At 42.8% G+C, this 15726-nt stretch overlaps 1 long non-coding RNA gene across 2 annotated transcripts in view; it reads left to right on the forward strand.

Annotated features, from left to right (window-relative positions):
• Positions 1-15726, forward strand: part of LOC103352341 (uncharacterized) — a 46976-nt gene that overhangs the window by 6740 nt on the left and 24510 nt on the right. For both annotated transcript variants that reach the window (XR_007914417.2, XR_007914418.2), the window contains 2 exons: positions 578-696; positions 1339-1444. This is a non-coding gene — a long non-coding RNA (uncharacterized lncRNA). The remainder of the gene's footprint in view (positions 1-577; positions 697-1338; positions 1445-15726) is intronic.

A 15726-nucleotide genomic window follows, 5' to 3' on the forward strand; every position in this document is an offset into this window, starting at 1 on the left:
AATAGTGGTGAACATGACACCCCTTGGCCCATTGTCCAACTCTGGGCAAAAATGCTCAAGCCCCTTACGCTAACTCTGCTCATGTCTGTTGGCAATACGAGACCTTTTGTCACTTTTCCCGGCATTCTTCTCTAAAATTTGATTCTTTTTCCATTTGATTGTCCATTGCTTTCTTTTTCCAAAAGATCATTTTAAAAAAGATGTATTTATTTTATTTAAAAGGCAGATTTACAGAGAGGGAGGGAGGGAGGGAGGGGGAGAGAGAAAGAATGAGAGAGAGAGAGAGAGAGAGAGAGAGGTCTTCCATTCATTGGTTCAGTCTGCAAATGGCTGCAATGGCTGGAGCTGCACCAATTCGAAGCCAGGAGCTTCTTCCAGGTCTCCCACATGGGTGCTGAGGCCCAAGCACTTGGGTCATCTTCTACTGCTTTCCCAGGCCATAGCAGGGAGCTGGACCGGAAGTGGAGCAGCTGGGACTTGAACTGGCGCCCACATGGGATGCAGATAGAAAAGCTTTACCTGCTACACCACAGTACCGGCCCCTGACTGTCCATTTCTTTGCATCTGTTTGCCACAGTTAAGTCTCATCTGTTGCTGCACACAGTTCGAGGTGGGCTGTGGCTCCTTGTGAATATTTCTGTGACGGAGAGACCTCCTCCATCCTCAGGATGAACACTCCTAAATTACATCATCCTTGTAAGGTTTTCTTTTCTGTGCTCTCTTTTACTTTCCAAACAACTTACAGTTAAAAATGATGATCTTAGTTAAATTATATAAGTTAAATGATGATCTTAGTTAAATTATGTAAGTTAAATTCCTCAAGCATGAACTGAAGTTGGCACTTACCAAACAAAAAAGTAACATGATACAGATCACTCTCTTTAAATTTTAAACACAGGGCCAGCATTGTGGCTCAATGGATTAAGCTGCTTTCTGAGATGCCAGCATCCCATATGGGTGCCCGTTCAAGTCCCGGCTTTTCCACTTCCTACCCAGCTCTCTGCTAATGGCCTGGGAAAGCAGCAGAGAATGGCCGGGGTGATTGGTCCCTGCACCCATGTGGAAGAGCCGGATGAAGCTCCCGGCTTTGTCCTGGCTCAGCCCTGGATGTTGGGGCCATTTGGGCACTAAATCAGCAGATGTCTCTCTATCTGTCTCTTCTTCTCTCTCTCTGTAACTCTGCCTTTCAAACAAATAAATAAATCTTTAAACAAAATAAAATTTCAAAGCCAGTGAACTTCCTAGGGTGACAGAATTGAAGGGCTAGAAGTTGTGTTTCATCAGCTCTATACCCAGCAGGCAATTATTATTGATTTTGAATCTACTGTTTAAATGCAGGGTGTGGCGCTCCATGGGCTTGGTGACCGTTTCAGATCACTACAAACTTACTCTCAAAACCAATGAGGCCAGTCAGTCTGTGCGTCTCGGGGACCTCTATATAACTGTAAGTTATTCAACTTAACTTTCAGGTAGAGTCGATGGACATTCAAATGAAGGTGATAAAAATGTGGTAATTTGAAGCTTTCGTGTAGAGTATTAAAACTCACAGTGATGATAGCAATTGTTTAGGACCTAGACCAACACAGTTTTTAAGAGGAGTGCATTTTTTTTAAAGATTTTATTTATTTATTTGAGAGGTAGAGTTACAGACCATGAGAGGAAGAGACAGAAAGAGAGGTCTTCACTCCCCAAATGGCTGCAACGACTGGAGCTGTGAAGATCCGAAGCCAGGAGCCAGGTGCTTCTTCCTGGTCTCCCATGCAGGTGCAGGGGCCCAAGCACTTGAGCCATCCTCCACTGCCTTCCCAGGCCATAGCAGAGAGCTGTATTGGAAGAGGGGCAGCCGGGACTAGAACTGGTGCCCCTATGGGATAGCGGCGCTGCAGGTGGAGGATTAACCAACTGTGCCATGGTGCCGCCTGGGCATGGATGTTGTCTAGAATGCCTGGCATGCTGATGGCCTGCATGGGGGCATGGCTGTTTCCCACTGGCAGGATGGCCAGTGCTGATTGCAGCACTGTGAGCAGTGGGTAAAGAGAATGAGGCTCCAGGAGTTGGCAAGAGCCTGGTCCTGAGGGGTCTTGCAGGCCTTGGTGATGGAGCACGGCTTTGGTCTCATGTGCAGCTCGCTCTCCCAGTGCCAGGCAGATACCTCTGTCGTAGGGTGTGGACGAGCAACTAGGAAATTCCACAGCTGAGGGCAGGCGATGAGTTTCACATGTCTCTGTCAAGCCCGTGTTTTCCCCGTTGCCTAGGCGACCAGACACACAGACAGACATCTGCAGCAAGCAGTGCTGCGAGTCAGACAACAACATTTGTCACATTCGGTGTCAAATGGGCTTGCAGAACCGCTGACACCGTCCCGGGTTTTTGTGCCTTCATCCGACCCAGACCATCTAGAGAAAGTCAAATGTGCTCCTGTAACCCATCCCAGAGGGTGCCCTGCTTTTGGTTGGCCCGCCTACCACTTCCCCGCACCGCAGGACACGCCCGAAGCCTGTCCTTGCTTCCACTCCTCTGCTGCCTTTGAGACTCCGCCAGACATCAGTGATGGTGGCCGGGTCCCTTGACGTGGCCTCTGATTGTTCTTGTTCGGTGGGCTTCTTTTTATTTCCACAATGGACTCTTGCACCGTAAATGAATGCATGAATGGCTTGCAACCCTGCCGGCAGGGAAGTGACCAACCTGGTGGGCGTGATGAAGTCAAGGAGGTGGAAGACTCACAGCAACAAGGATGTTGTAGGATGCAGCTGCTACAGTTGCAGGTCGTTGCAGCGCCTGTCTTCCGGAGTCTCTGTGTCCACTCTCCAATCTCCCTGCTCCTTTCTAAACACGGGATCCAACCACACAAGGGCTTCCTAAGCTGTGTGTCTCACTTGCTATTCTGGAGTATCTTTCCATGTAATAGTTTATCTTTCAGGAAAGCAGCTTTTTTTTTTTTTAAATTAAATATTTAATTATTTATTTGAAAGGCAAAGTTATAGAGAGGCAGAAGTAGACTATCAGCTACTGGCCGCCATGGTCAGAGCTGGCCTGATCCAAAGACAGGAGCCAGGAGATTCTTCCAGACTTTCCACACAGGTGCAGGAGCCCAAGGACTTGGGCCATTCTCCACTACTTTCCCAGGCCATAGCAAAGAGCTGGATTGGAACAGGAACAGCCGGCTCCCATATGGGATGCTGGTGCTGCAGGTGGAGGCTTAGCCCACTACACCCAGCGCTGGACCCTCAAGGAGGCAGCTTTCACATAGTGTTAAAGGCAGGTGTATGGTTGCTTCCAATTTTGATCATAGAATTCCCACATGAAAATTCACACTACACTTAAAAGTTCTCACGTGTTTCAAATCACTTTCGGAAAGGTTACGGAAAATTCCCCTCATGTTCAGAATATAAGAAGAGTAGACATTCTCCTGCTTCTTCAACAGCCATGTTTTATAGCCCTTTTCAATCTTTGCCCATTTGAAAGTCACAAGTGTTATTTGATACTGAGTTACATTTCTTTGGTAACTAATAGGCTAAACCTATCTTCTAATATGTTCATTGATTATTTTATTGCCTCTGATATAAATTCCTCATTTGTATCCCTTCACATCTGTCTTTTTCTAGGATTGTGCCACACTGTTTTAAAACTACAGTTATGTAATTCGTTTTAAAATATGATAGTGCAAGTCACTTCTGAATCTCATTTTGTCGCTCAAAATTTTTGCGAGCATTTTTCTCCTGTGAGGATTTTGCTTGAGATGACAATGTATTTATAAATTAACTAAACCTGTTATCTTTATAATATTATCAGAACATGATATATTTCTCAGTTTACACACTTCTTTTTTGAAGACTTCTTTTTTTTTAGAAAACTTTTATTTAATAAATATAAATTTCAAAAATATAACTTTTGGATTATAGCAGTTTTTCCCCCCATAACTATCCTCCCACCTTCAAACCATCCCATCTTCTACTCCCTCTCCCATCCCATCTTGAAGACTTCTAATTTTTCATTTTACTAACAGAAATATTTCATTTTTATTGTTGAATTGCCTATTCATTTTTCTATGGTTTCATATTTTCAATAGTTTTTGAAGATGATATTATTTTGCATTGTTCATTATGGTTAGTTTTTCACTGGGTTTTGTGGATGAATAAGCAATTATATATATGTACACACACATACATATTTGCTAATCATATTATTAGTAAATTTAATATGGAACTGGATGGCAGACTGAGCTTCCTTAGTTGTCCAATTTCCAGCAAATTCTCTTGCATTATTCCAGGTCAAACCAGCATAATGAGAAACAGCAAAACATTTGCCTCAAGTTTTCCAGTGGCCGCAGATTTTATTTTTGTCCTTGTATTGTTGAACTGCCTGGAATGACTGGAAGTTGTTCATGGTGATAATGTGTGCACCTGTTCTACCACTGACTTGAACTGAGACGATTTTGGTTTCCCGCGGTTAGGTGCGATATTACCTGTGGTGTGAAGTAACTGCTTTGTGTTATTTGCAGATCAGATTCTTCTAGTCCATATTCATTGAGTTCTCATCAGTAGGAGAGACTGGATTCACGACCCACCTCTCAACTCCCATCACAGTGACTACGTGGTTTTGCTTTTTTTGGCTTTCCACTGAGCTGTATTATTGTTAATAGATGTTTCTAATGTTGAAGCATCGTTGTGTGTTGTCAGCAAAACCTGGATCTTGCTGGATCTGAGTTGTAATGTTTTTACTTAGAATGTTGACATCATTATTCATAAAGGAGATTGGTTCAGTTTTTTTGTGTGTGTGTGTGTGTGTGTGTGCTATATCTTTGAGTGGGTTTGGTGTCAAGATTAAGCTTGCTTTGAGCAATGGATGAGGACAATTTCCAAATTTTTCTTTCCTTCAAAACAGCAAGAATGTTGTGTGGGCTTTCTTCTTACCTTGATTTTGGGGACAAATTGCCTTTAAAAGTTTAATCCAGTGCTTTGTTTTTTGGAATCATTCATTCAATAGTTTTTCCAATTCTTGTATGTTTATGCCTGCCTTTTCTGTTTAGATTTTCAACATTTCTTTTGCTGACAGTAATCCATATATCCCAAGAAATTTAGACATTTTATGAGATGTGTACAAGCTACTGGTGTGAAATTGAAGGACATTCTATAAAATACTTGGCCAACTCCTCTAAACTGTCAGGATCATGAGTAATAAGGAAAGATGGAGAAACTGTTGCACAGTTAGAGACCAAGAAGACAATGATGACTAAAGGAAACGTGGGATCTCTGTTAAGATCCTGCCACAGAGAAAGAACATTTGTGAAAAGATTGGTGACATCTGAATAAAGTCTGGGATTTAGTTATCACCAAAGCTATCCATATGGATTTGCCACATTCTTTTATCAGGAAAACAGCATTCTCTACAACAATGACTATTTTTATTTTCTATTTGTGTAACTGTTTTGTCATTTTTCATTTTCCTTAATCAGACTTGACAGGTACTTATTTGCAGTAAGGAATTCAATCCTGAATTTTTTAGTAGTTCAATTTTTAAAAAATATTAAATTGTCAACTATTTACAAATTTTTGGTAACTTGTAATGTTGCTGTTATTTCCATCTTGCAAGGTCTAGTTCAGAGTCAAGTGATCAAGTGTGGCAGGGAGTTGTCCTGTGTCTTTAACCTTCTCTGGAAAACTCAGCCTTTTATTGTGTTTCTCGATCTTGGCATTTTTGGTGAACCTACGCAAGTTATTTTGCAGAATGCCTCTCATTTGGGTTTGTTCCATGGTTCCTCGTGTATTGTCGCTCCCCCTCTTCGTGGAGGAACGACACAGGACCCTGCGCTGTTCTTTTGTCTGCTCGGCCCTTCCCGGGTTTGCTGCTGGTTCTTCCCGGGTTGGCTACTGTCCCTTCCACCTCTGTGGAAGGGCGGTTCCCCCTGCCACTTTCCCCACTTCCGTGGGGGAGCGGCACACCGCCGGCCGGCTCTCTCGGGGGCTGCTCAGGTGTTCCTCTTAGATGTTCCTGGTGCATGTTGTCTCTCTCCTCCTTTATAGTCCTCTTCCACCAATCCCAACTCTGCTACCCACATGCCAAGTACGCTGCTCTCCTCCAATCAGGAGCAGCTCCTGCAGCTTGTCAAGTTGGTGAAAGGCAGCTGTGTAGAAGCTGTTTCCTCCTCTCCCAGCGCCATACTGTGGGAGAGCAGATGCATAGAATAAGTCTTAATTCGAGTAACAGTCTAGTCCGAGTTGCTCCCCACAGTGTATAGGTTCCGCTTATGCACTTTGAGCAGGAATGCTACCCAAGGGATGGTGCGCCTTACTCGGTGGATCTTTCTGGTAGCAGCACACAAGGTCGGGTTGTCCCAGTGCAGGTACTGCTGACTTTGATGTCTTGGAGAAGGTGGAGTCTGTCTGGCTCCTTCCCTCCACTCTACTGTCACTATGTTCTCCTTTTGTAAGCAGTAAGTAATTTGTAGGGAGCACTTCCACGCTGTGCGAATGCTCCATTCTTCATCAAATTTTCATCCACTAGTTTTATTACATGCTGATGACTTTGTAGCTCCATCTTTCATTGTATATTATTTGTAGCATTCTACTGTAGAAAAGAGGTCTCTTCTCTCCATTCCCATACTTAGAAAAATTTACTTACATCAGTGTAGAGTCCTGACTCGATTTATTCAATAGGTTATAACTCTGTACTGTTGTATGTAACAGTGTATTCTGACATTCCAAACATCTTCAGTTGGGCTTCTGGGATCCTTCCACTCTTGGAGTGCGTCCTTACTTTTTGGCACAGAAAGCTGTTTCAGGTTCACGATGTGCTTTCCCTTTCCTACCTGTTACTTCTCCAAGGAGTCCTTCCTAGAACCAACCAACCAACAGACATAAATAAATTCTGATCCATAGTTGGTGCTGCTGTTGCCCCTAGTTGATTTCCTCCTGCAGGGGCAATGAGTTAGAATTTTGAACCTACCTTCTGTGAGTTCTGGGATTGCATAAATGAATATGTTTTGGCTAATAGGAGCAGAGTTTCTCACTGTTGGGCAAGTACGAAAGGAGGACCCTGGAAATGTTCCCTGTCTTGCTGAATTGGAATAAAAAAGAGATGAACTCATGGCTTTCTCTCTCTCTCTCTATCAATCATATCTGTCTATTTATTGATCTATCATCTATCTAATTTATGGTCTGACATGATAATCTATACATATGGAATAAATATCTATGCTTATGTGCTACATGTACACACACACACACACACACACACCCTTACATGCAAAGGTACTTGAAAAAATTCATGTAAAAAATGGCATCAAAAGATAGTGTGTGTTTGCCATGGACATCTCCCAACTCTGTCTGCTCAAAGGGACTCGAAGCAATGTGATACCAGTGATGTGATACCAGTGACAATGAGCACATCCTGTGCTAAAATACTGACTTTTTTTAAAAAATAGATTTATTTATGTGACAGGTGGAGTTACAGAGAGGAAGGGAGGAGAGAGAGAGAGAGATCTTCCATCTGCTGGTTCACTTCCCAAATGGCCACAACAGCCAAGACTGGGCTGGACCAAAGCCAGGAGCCAGGACCTTCATGCGGGTTTCCCATGTGGGTGTGGGTCTCAAGCACTTGGGCCATCTTTGGCTGCTTTCCCAGTAGCATTAACAGGGAGTTGGATCTGAAGCACAGCAGTTAGGACATAAACTGGTGCCCATATGGGTTGCTGGTATCTCAATTTGGTGGCCTTGCTACCCACAATGCCAGCCCCTGTACCACATTTTGTTCATCCATTTATCAGGGGATGTACACTTAGATTGCTTCCATTTTTAAAAAAATTAATTTTATTTGAAAGGCAGAGTGACAGAGAGAAAGGGAGAATTTCTTTCCCTAAATGGCCGCATTGGCCAGGGATGGGTCAAGCCAAAGCCAGGAGCCAGGAACTTCATCAGGGTGTCCCACATGGGTGCAGGGGCCCAAGCACTCAGGCCATCTTCTGCTGCTTTCCCAGGCCATTACCAGGGAGCTGGATTGGAAGTGGAACAGCTGGGATGTGAATCCGTGCCCAAATGGGATGCTGGCATTGCAGGCAGAGGTTTAACCCATTGTGCCACAGCACCATCCCCTCCCTTTCTTTGTTATTGTGAATGGTGCTGCAGTAGACGTGAGAGTGCACACGTCTCTTTGGCAGATGGATTTGGTTTCCTGTGGATATACACACCCAGGAGTGGGATTGCTGGATGTGGCAGATCCAGGCTTGGTTTTTTGAGGAGCCTCCATGCTCTTCTCCACAATGGCTGTGCTAATTTATATTCCCACCCTCTGTGTGCAAACGTCCCCTTTCCTGAGCATCCTCCTCTTGTACTTGTTAGCTTTTGTCTTTCTCAAGCTAGCCAGTCTTCCTGGAGTGAAGTGACATTTCATCATGGTTTTTGATTTGCATTTCCCTGGTGATTAGTGATGTGGGGTGTTTTTTTCATGTATCCATTGGCCATTTGTATGTCTTTCTTTGAGAAATGTCTGTTAGATCTACTGCCCATCTTCAACTTGGATTATTCTTTTATTCTTTGCTATTGAGTTTAGTTCCTTAAATATATTGAATATTAATCCCTTGTCAGATGCATAATATGAAAATATTTTTCCCAGTTCTGTAGGTTGTCTCTTGTTTTCTTTACTGTGTAAAAGTTTTCTGGTTAGACAAAATCCTAATTGTCTACTTTCTGGGTCTCATCCAGAAAATCTTTGTCAGGCTGGCTCTGTGGTGCAGCAGGTTAAAGTCCTAAATCCCATATGAACCCTGGTTCAAGTTCCAGCTGCTCCACTTCTAATCCAGCTCCCTGCTAATGCACCTGGGAAAGAAGCAGAGGATGGCCTAAGTACTAGGTCCCCTGCTACCCATGTGGGAGACCTGGTACAATTTTTTCTAAGGTATTTAAATTTTTTTTGTAGCTACTGTGGTGGCACTGATGTTATAAGTTCTTTCTCTGCCATGGCACTGCCTGTGTATACAAAGGCTACTGATTTTGAATGTTGATTTTATATCCTGCCACTTTTCCAAACTCTCTTAGGAGTTCCAACAGTTTCTTACTGGAGTCTTCTGGTTTTCCTATATATTGGATCATGTCATCTGCAAACAAGGATAATTTAATTTCCTCTTTTCCAATTTGTACCCCTTTGACTTCTTTTTCTTGCCTAATGGCTCTGGCTAAAACTTTCAGGACTGTATTGAATAGCAATGGTGAGAGTGGGCATCCTTGTCTGGTTCTGGATATCAGTGGAAATGCTTCCAACTTTTCCCCATTCAATAGGATGCTGACTGGTTTTGTGATATATTGCCTTGATCATGTTGAGGATAATTCTTTCTATACCCAGTTTGCTAAGATTTCTATCACAAAGTGGTGCTGTATTTTATCAAATGCTTTCTCTGCAACTATTGAGATAATCATATAGTTTTAGTCAATCTTTTTCTTTCATAATTTTTAATTTTATTTTAATTAGTTTTTAACAGATTCAATGTGTTTTGTAGATACAATTCTAAGAACATAATGATGGGGCCAGCACTGTAGTGTAGTGGGTAAAGCCGCCGCCTGCAGTGCTAGCATCCCATATGGGCTCTGGTTCAAGTCCCGGCTGCTCCACTTCTGATCCAGCTCTCTGCTATGGGAAAGCAGTAGAGGATGGCCCAACTCCTTGGGCCCCTGCACCTTTGGATTGGCCCAACTCTGGCTGTTGCGGCCATTTGGGGATGAATCAGTGTATGGAAGTTCTCTCTCTCTCTCCCTCTCTCTCTCTCTCTCTCTGCCTCTGCTTCTGCCTCTCTGTAACTCTGCCTTTCAAACAAATAAATAAATGAATCTTTAAAAAATGAAAAGAGTTCCCCATTCTCCACATCCTCACCAGCATTTGTCACCCTGTGTCTTTCTGACAGGGTGGGGTGACATCTCATGGTGGGTTTGATTTGCATTTCTCTGATGACTGCTGATATTGGGCATTTAAAAATATGCCTGTTGGCCATTTGTATTTCTTCTTCTGAGAACTGTCTATGGTACCTTGCCTATTTATTGAATAGACTGACTTTTTAAAAAATTTGGATTGATTTTTTTTGTTGTTGAGTTTTTCAAGTTCCTGACATGTTATGAATACTAATCCTTTGTCAGATAAGTAGCTTGCACAATGTTTTCTCCCATTCTATGGACGTCTCTTCACTCTATTCATTGTGCCAAGGCTTCTGTGTCTGATATACTCCCATGGATCTAGTTTTGCTTTTGTTGGCTGCACTTGTGAGGTCTTCTCCAAAAAAATTGTTGCCTATGTCAGTATCTTAAACTGTTTCCTCTATATTTTGCTTCCAGCAATTTTTTAAAAAAGATTTATTTATTTATTTGAAAGGCAGAATTACAGAGAATGGAGAAGGAAAACAGAGAGAAAAAGATTTTCCATTCACTGGTTCACTCTCAAAATGACTACAATGACCAAGGCTGGGCTAAGCCAAAGCCAGAAGCCTGGAACTCCATCTAGGTCTCCCATGTGGGTACAGGTGTCCAAATACATGGGTTATCTTCCACTGCTTTCCTAGGCATCTTAGCAGGGGGCTAGATTGGAAGTGGGGCAGATGGGACGTGAACTGGCATCCATATGGGATGCTGGATATATCAGGCAGCGGCTTTACCTGTTACCCCACAGCACCAGCCCCTCATCCGGGAATCTTACAGTTTCAGATGTCACGTTTAGTTTTTTGATCCATCTTGGACTCATCTTTGTGTATAGCAGGACGGAGTGATCTAATTTCATTCTTCTGTATAGGTCTGTCTGGTTTTACCTGCATAATTTATTGAAAAGACTTTCCTTTCTGCAGTGAAGTTCTTGGAACTTTTGTCGAATATCAGTTGGTTCTTTGCATGTGGATTAATTTCTGGGCTCTCTCTTCTGTTCCTTGATCTAAGTGTCAGTGTTTATGCCAGTACTATGCTGGTTTAATTACTGTAGCTTTGTAGTATGCTTTGCAATCAGGCATTGTGATGCTGCAGGCTTAATTTTTCTTTTTCTTTTTGGCTCAATATCGCTTTGTCTATTTTGGATCTTTTGTACCTCCATATGAATTTTAGGGTGATTTCCCCTCATTCTGTAAAGACTATCATTGACATTTTGATAGAGATTGCATTGAATCTATAGATTGCTTTGGGTAGCACTGATGTTTCAACAATATTAATTCAACATCCTTCCAATTCAGCAAGGAACATCTTTTATTTTTGTGTGTGTGTCCTTGATGATTTCTTTCATCAGCATTTTATGATTTTTATTGTGCCAATCCTTCACTTTGGTTAAATATATTTCTAACTATTTAATTTTTGTAGCTATTGTGAGTGGAATTTCTTGATTTCTCTTTCTGAAAGATCATTATTGCTATACAAACATGCTACTTTCTATATTTTCATTTGGTATTTGGCAACTTTATTAAAATAGTGTATCAATTCTAACAGCTTTTTGTTGCGTGTTCTGCTTTTTTCATGCACAAAATCATGTAGTCTGCCAACATGGATATTTTTATTTCCTCTTTTCTAGTTTTGATGCTCCTTGTGTATTTTTGATGGTTTTATTTATTTTTGATGCCCTTTCCTCTAATTGCCAATACTTCCCATACTGTATTGAATAATGGTGGTGAAAGTGGACATCTTTGTCTTGTTCCATATGTGAAGGGAAGAACTTTCAGCTTTTTCCATTCAATACAACATTGCTGTGGGTTTGTCACATATGGTCTTTATAATTTTGAAGTATATTTTTTCTACATATCATTTGTAGACAGTTTTTGTTAATCATGAAGGAATGTTGAAATTATCAAATATTTTTCCTGCCTCGATTGAGATGACCATATTGTTTTTGTTTTTCATTCTGTTGATATAATTTATTACATTTTTTTGTGAGTATTGAACCATCCTTGCTTATTTGGAGTATATCCCACTTGATGGTGCTACCTGATCTTTTTGATGTAGTATTGGATCTGGGTGCTAATATTTTGTTGAGAATTTTTGCATCTATGTTGATCAAGTACATGGATCTGTAGTTTGCATTTTTGTGGTGTTTCTCTCTTTCTTTTTGGGAATCAGAGTAATATTGCTTACAAAAGGAATTTGGCTAAGTTTCATCCTTTTTGATAATTGGAATAGTTTGCAAAGCACTGGAATTAGTTCCTCATTAAATTTTTTTTTTTTAAGAATTCAGTTGTATAGCTGCTAGGTCTTGGACTTAGATAGAAAATTTTAATTACTGTTGAGGTCTCATTACTTATTATTCATCTGTTTATATTTTCCATGTCTGAAATTTAGTCTCAGTAGGTTGTATGTACCCAGGAATTTATCCATTTCTTTAAGGTTTTCTAATTGTTAGCATATAATTTTTCATAGTAGTTTCTTATGATCCTTGCATTTCTGTGGGTATCAATTTTCATCTCTAATTCTATTTCTTTGAATTTTTTTCTTTTTCTTATTAATTTGGCTAAAGTTTTGTCTATTTTGTTTATCTTTTTTAAAAACAAGTTTTCCATTTTGTTGATTTTTAAAAATTATTTTCAATTTTAATTATTTCTGCTGTTATTATTTCTCACCCCCTGCTGGTTTGGGGTTTGGTTTGTTCTTGCTTTTCTACATCCTTGAGATGCATGAATTTATGATTTATTTTAAATCTTTCTATTTTTTGATGTATGCACTTTTTGCTATAAACATTCCTTCTAGTTCTGCTCTTGCTATATCTCACAGATTTTGATATGTTGTACTTTCATTTTTGTTTAATTCAAGAATTTTTTTGATTTCTCTTTCATCGTATTGCATTCTTAATTTCACTTGGTGTACTTTTCCGTTGGAAGATTTCTGCTTGATATTAAAAAAATATTTCCATGTCTAGATCAAAACTCTCTGTTAGAATACTGAATTATTTATGTTTCTCTTGAATTTTGCTGTTTTCTTCTTTTTTTAAAGATTTATTTATTTATTTGAAAGTCAGAGTTACACAGAGAGATGATAGGCAGAGAGAGAGAGAGAGAGAGAGAGAGGTCTTCCATCCGATGGTTCACTCCCCAGATGGCCACAACTGCTGGAGCTGCGCTGATCTGAAGCCAGGAACCAGGAGCTTTTTCTGGGTCTACCATGTGGGTGCAGGGGCCCAAGGACTTGGGCCATCTTCTACTGCTTTCCCAGGCCACAGCAGAGAGCTGGATCGGAAGAGGAGCAGCTGGGACTAGAACCGATGCCCAAATGGGATGCTGGTGCTTCAGGCCAGGGCTTCAACCCACTGCGCCACAGCACTGGCCCCTCACTGAGTTTTCTTGAAACAGCGATGTGGCATCTTCATCAGAGCATCTGGAAGTGTGAACTCCTAGGTGTCTGGTTCTGGCACTCTCTTTTCTCTCTAGGTGAGGTCTCGGTTCCCTGGGGCTCCCTGATGCTTCCTGCTGTGCATTGAGGGGTTAGGGTAGTAATCTGGCTTTGCTTGTGTCTGGCCTTCTAGAAATTCTCAGCCGTCTGTTTATGATTTCTGAGCCTGTGGTTACTTCTTCTTTTTCAGTACTAAGTAGCACCCTAAGTCGCAGTTTGCCCCAGGACTGGTGTTGATTTTTTTTACTGATTTGGTCTTGCGAGTCTTGCAGACTCCAATTTGTTCCAAACCTCCAGTTGGTGTGCTGTTCCGTATGCACTGGAGGAGTTCCTACTCGCCATTTCCTGGGCCTGTTAGGCTCAGACTCCTTGTTTGGTACCCACAAATGTCACAGTGCTGAATCGCACCCAGAGCTCTTGGCCCACCAAGACCAGTGCAGCCTGGGGGTGAGACCAAACTCCCCACAGGATGCTCTGTGTTCTGCTGGGGTGAGCTCATTGCCTGCTGTTGTATTTAGTAGCTGGTGATGCTGTGTGGGGTATAACATTGCTTAGCTGGGAACAGGGACTTCTCTGGGCATGGATGCAGGTCCAGAGGCTCTGTCTGCTGTGCTGACCTGGGTATAGGGACGATTAGGATCTGCTCAGTTCTGGGTTTTGTCAGCCTCTTGAAGAGTCCCCAGTCTTGTAATTCCTTGATATCTGCCCCTGGTTGTGGGGGTGGGGTAATAGAGGCAGCCCCCCAGGGACTCAGGCAGACATCTGGGTGGGCCACATCTGGGTCCCGCAGTAAGCAGGCTTGTGCAGTCTTGGGGGGGCACAGCAGGCCTGCAAGAGGTAGTTGATGCTATATGCCAAAACATGTGTGTCTCTCCAGGGGGCAGGTCTCCACCTGATACTGGGGCAAGCCCAGAGACTGTCCGCAGGCACCTGCCTCGGGCTGGAACCCACAGGGATCTGCCTAGCACTGCCAGCCCTCGCTGTCTGGCCCCGTCTTAAAGGAGAGGGAGAAAGATAGCCCTCTGATACCCAGGCTGATCCCAGGATGGTCACACCTAGTTCTCACGGTCACGGTTCCCAGGAAGCTCCAGAGGGTGTCCAGCCCACTGGAGGCTATAAAATGAGTCCAAATCCCCCAACACAGGGCTATCGCTGATGCAAGGGAAGGCCTGGACGGTGGCTCAGCCTGGGAGCACTGGCCTGGGGCTCGAGGTCTTTGGGCTTTATCGGGTGCTGGACTTAGGCTTATCAGGCTGGGGTCTGAGCTCTGAGCTCCTTTGCTCCGTGTGGCTGGAGTTCCACTTTCTGAAGGTGGTTGGAGGCAGGGTGGCAGAGGCCATGTGGCTGAGGATGCTGCCTGCCCCCAGCGGGAGCTCCCTGGAGCTGAGGGCTGGGTGACGTGAGCCACTCTTTCCTTCTTGCTTCTTTCAGTGTGACTTTGCTTATTATTCTTATGAGACAAGGTGCTGTGGTCGCTCACTCAGCTTCCATAGTGCTTATAAAAGATGACTTAGTGCATGGACAGCTATTTGTTTCCCCATCTCTGTGGGAAGTGGGGGCAGGAGCCTCTTACTCAGCTGCCGTCTTTGTTCAGTTGCCTTTTAATTAACTTTCTGAAGCCACTTCCCCTAGATACAAGTAAATGCAGGGACTTGGGAAAGTTCATGGAAAGTGACTTTAAAACACAAGTTCAGGGACCAGCGCTGTGACATAGTGGGTAAAGCCGCCACCTGCAATGCCAGCATCCCATATGGGTGCCCGTTCAAGTCCCAGCTGCTCCACTTCCTATCCAGCTCTCTGCTGTGGCCTGAGAAAGCAGTAGAAGATGGCCCAAGTCTTTGGGCCCCTGCACTTGCGTTGGAGACCAGGAAGAAGCTCCTGGCTTCTGGCTTCAGATCAGCGCAGCTCTGGCTGTTGCGGCCAATTAGGAAGTGAACCAGCGGATGGAAGACCTCTCTCTCTCTCTCTCTCTCTCTCTCTCTCTCTCTCTCTTTCTCTCTGCCTCTCCTTCTCTCTCTGTGTAACTCTGACTTTCAAATAAATAAATAAATCTTAAAAAATAAGTCAGTTGGTGCATAAAGACAAAAGCTTCCTAATTTGATGGTAGAGATGGAATACGCTGCCTTGAGATTCGCTCAGCACTTGCTGCTAAGGCCTTAGACAGAGTCCCCGTGCACACTGTGTCCACTGTAATATGCATTTTCTGTGATTTTTCTGGCATACTCTCCTAGGCATGTATATGTATGTACACATGTGTGTGTATCTGCATGTGTATGTATTTTCAAGTTTCTTCTTAACTGGCCAAATCTTCTTTTTTTGTCTCTCTATCTGGCAAAAATCATTGACCATTTTGCTTCAGTTTCTACCTTGTGAAATATTAATGTTATCATCCCAG

This window comes from Oryctolagus cuniculus, chromosome 18 (genome assembly GCF_964237555.1).
Source record: "Oryctolagus cuniculus chromosome 18, mOryCun1.1, whole genome shotgun sequence".
NCBI lineage: Eukaryota > Metazoa > Chordata > Mammalia > Lagomorpha > Leporidae > Oryctolagus > Oryctolagus cuniculus.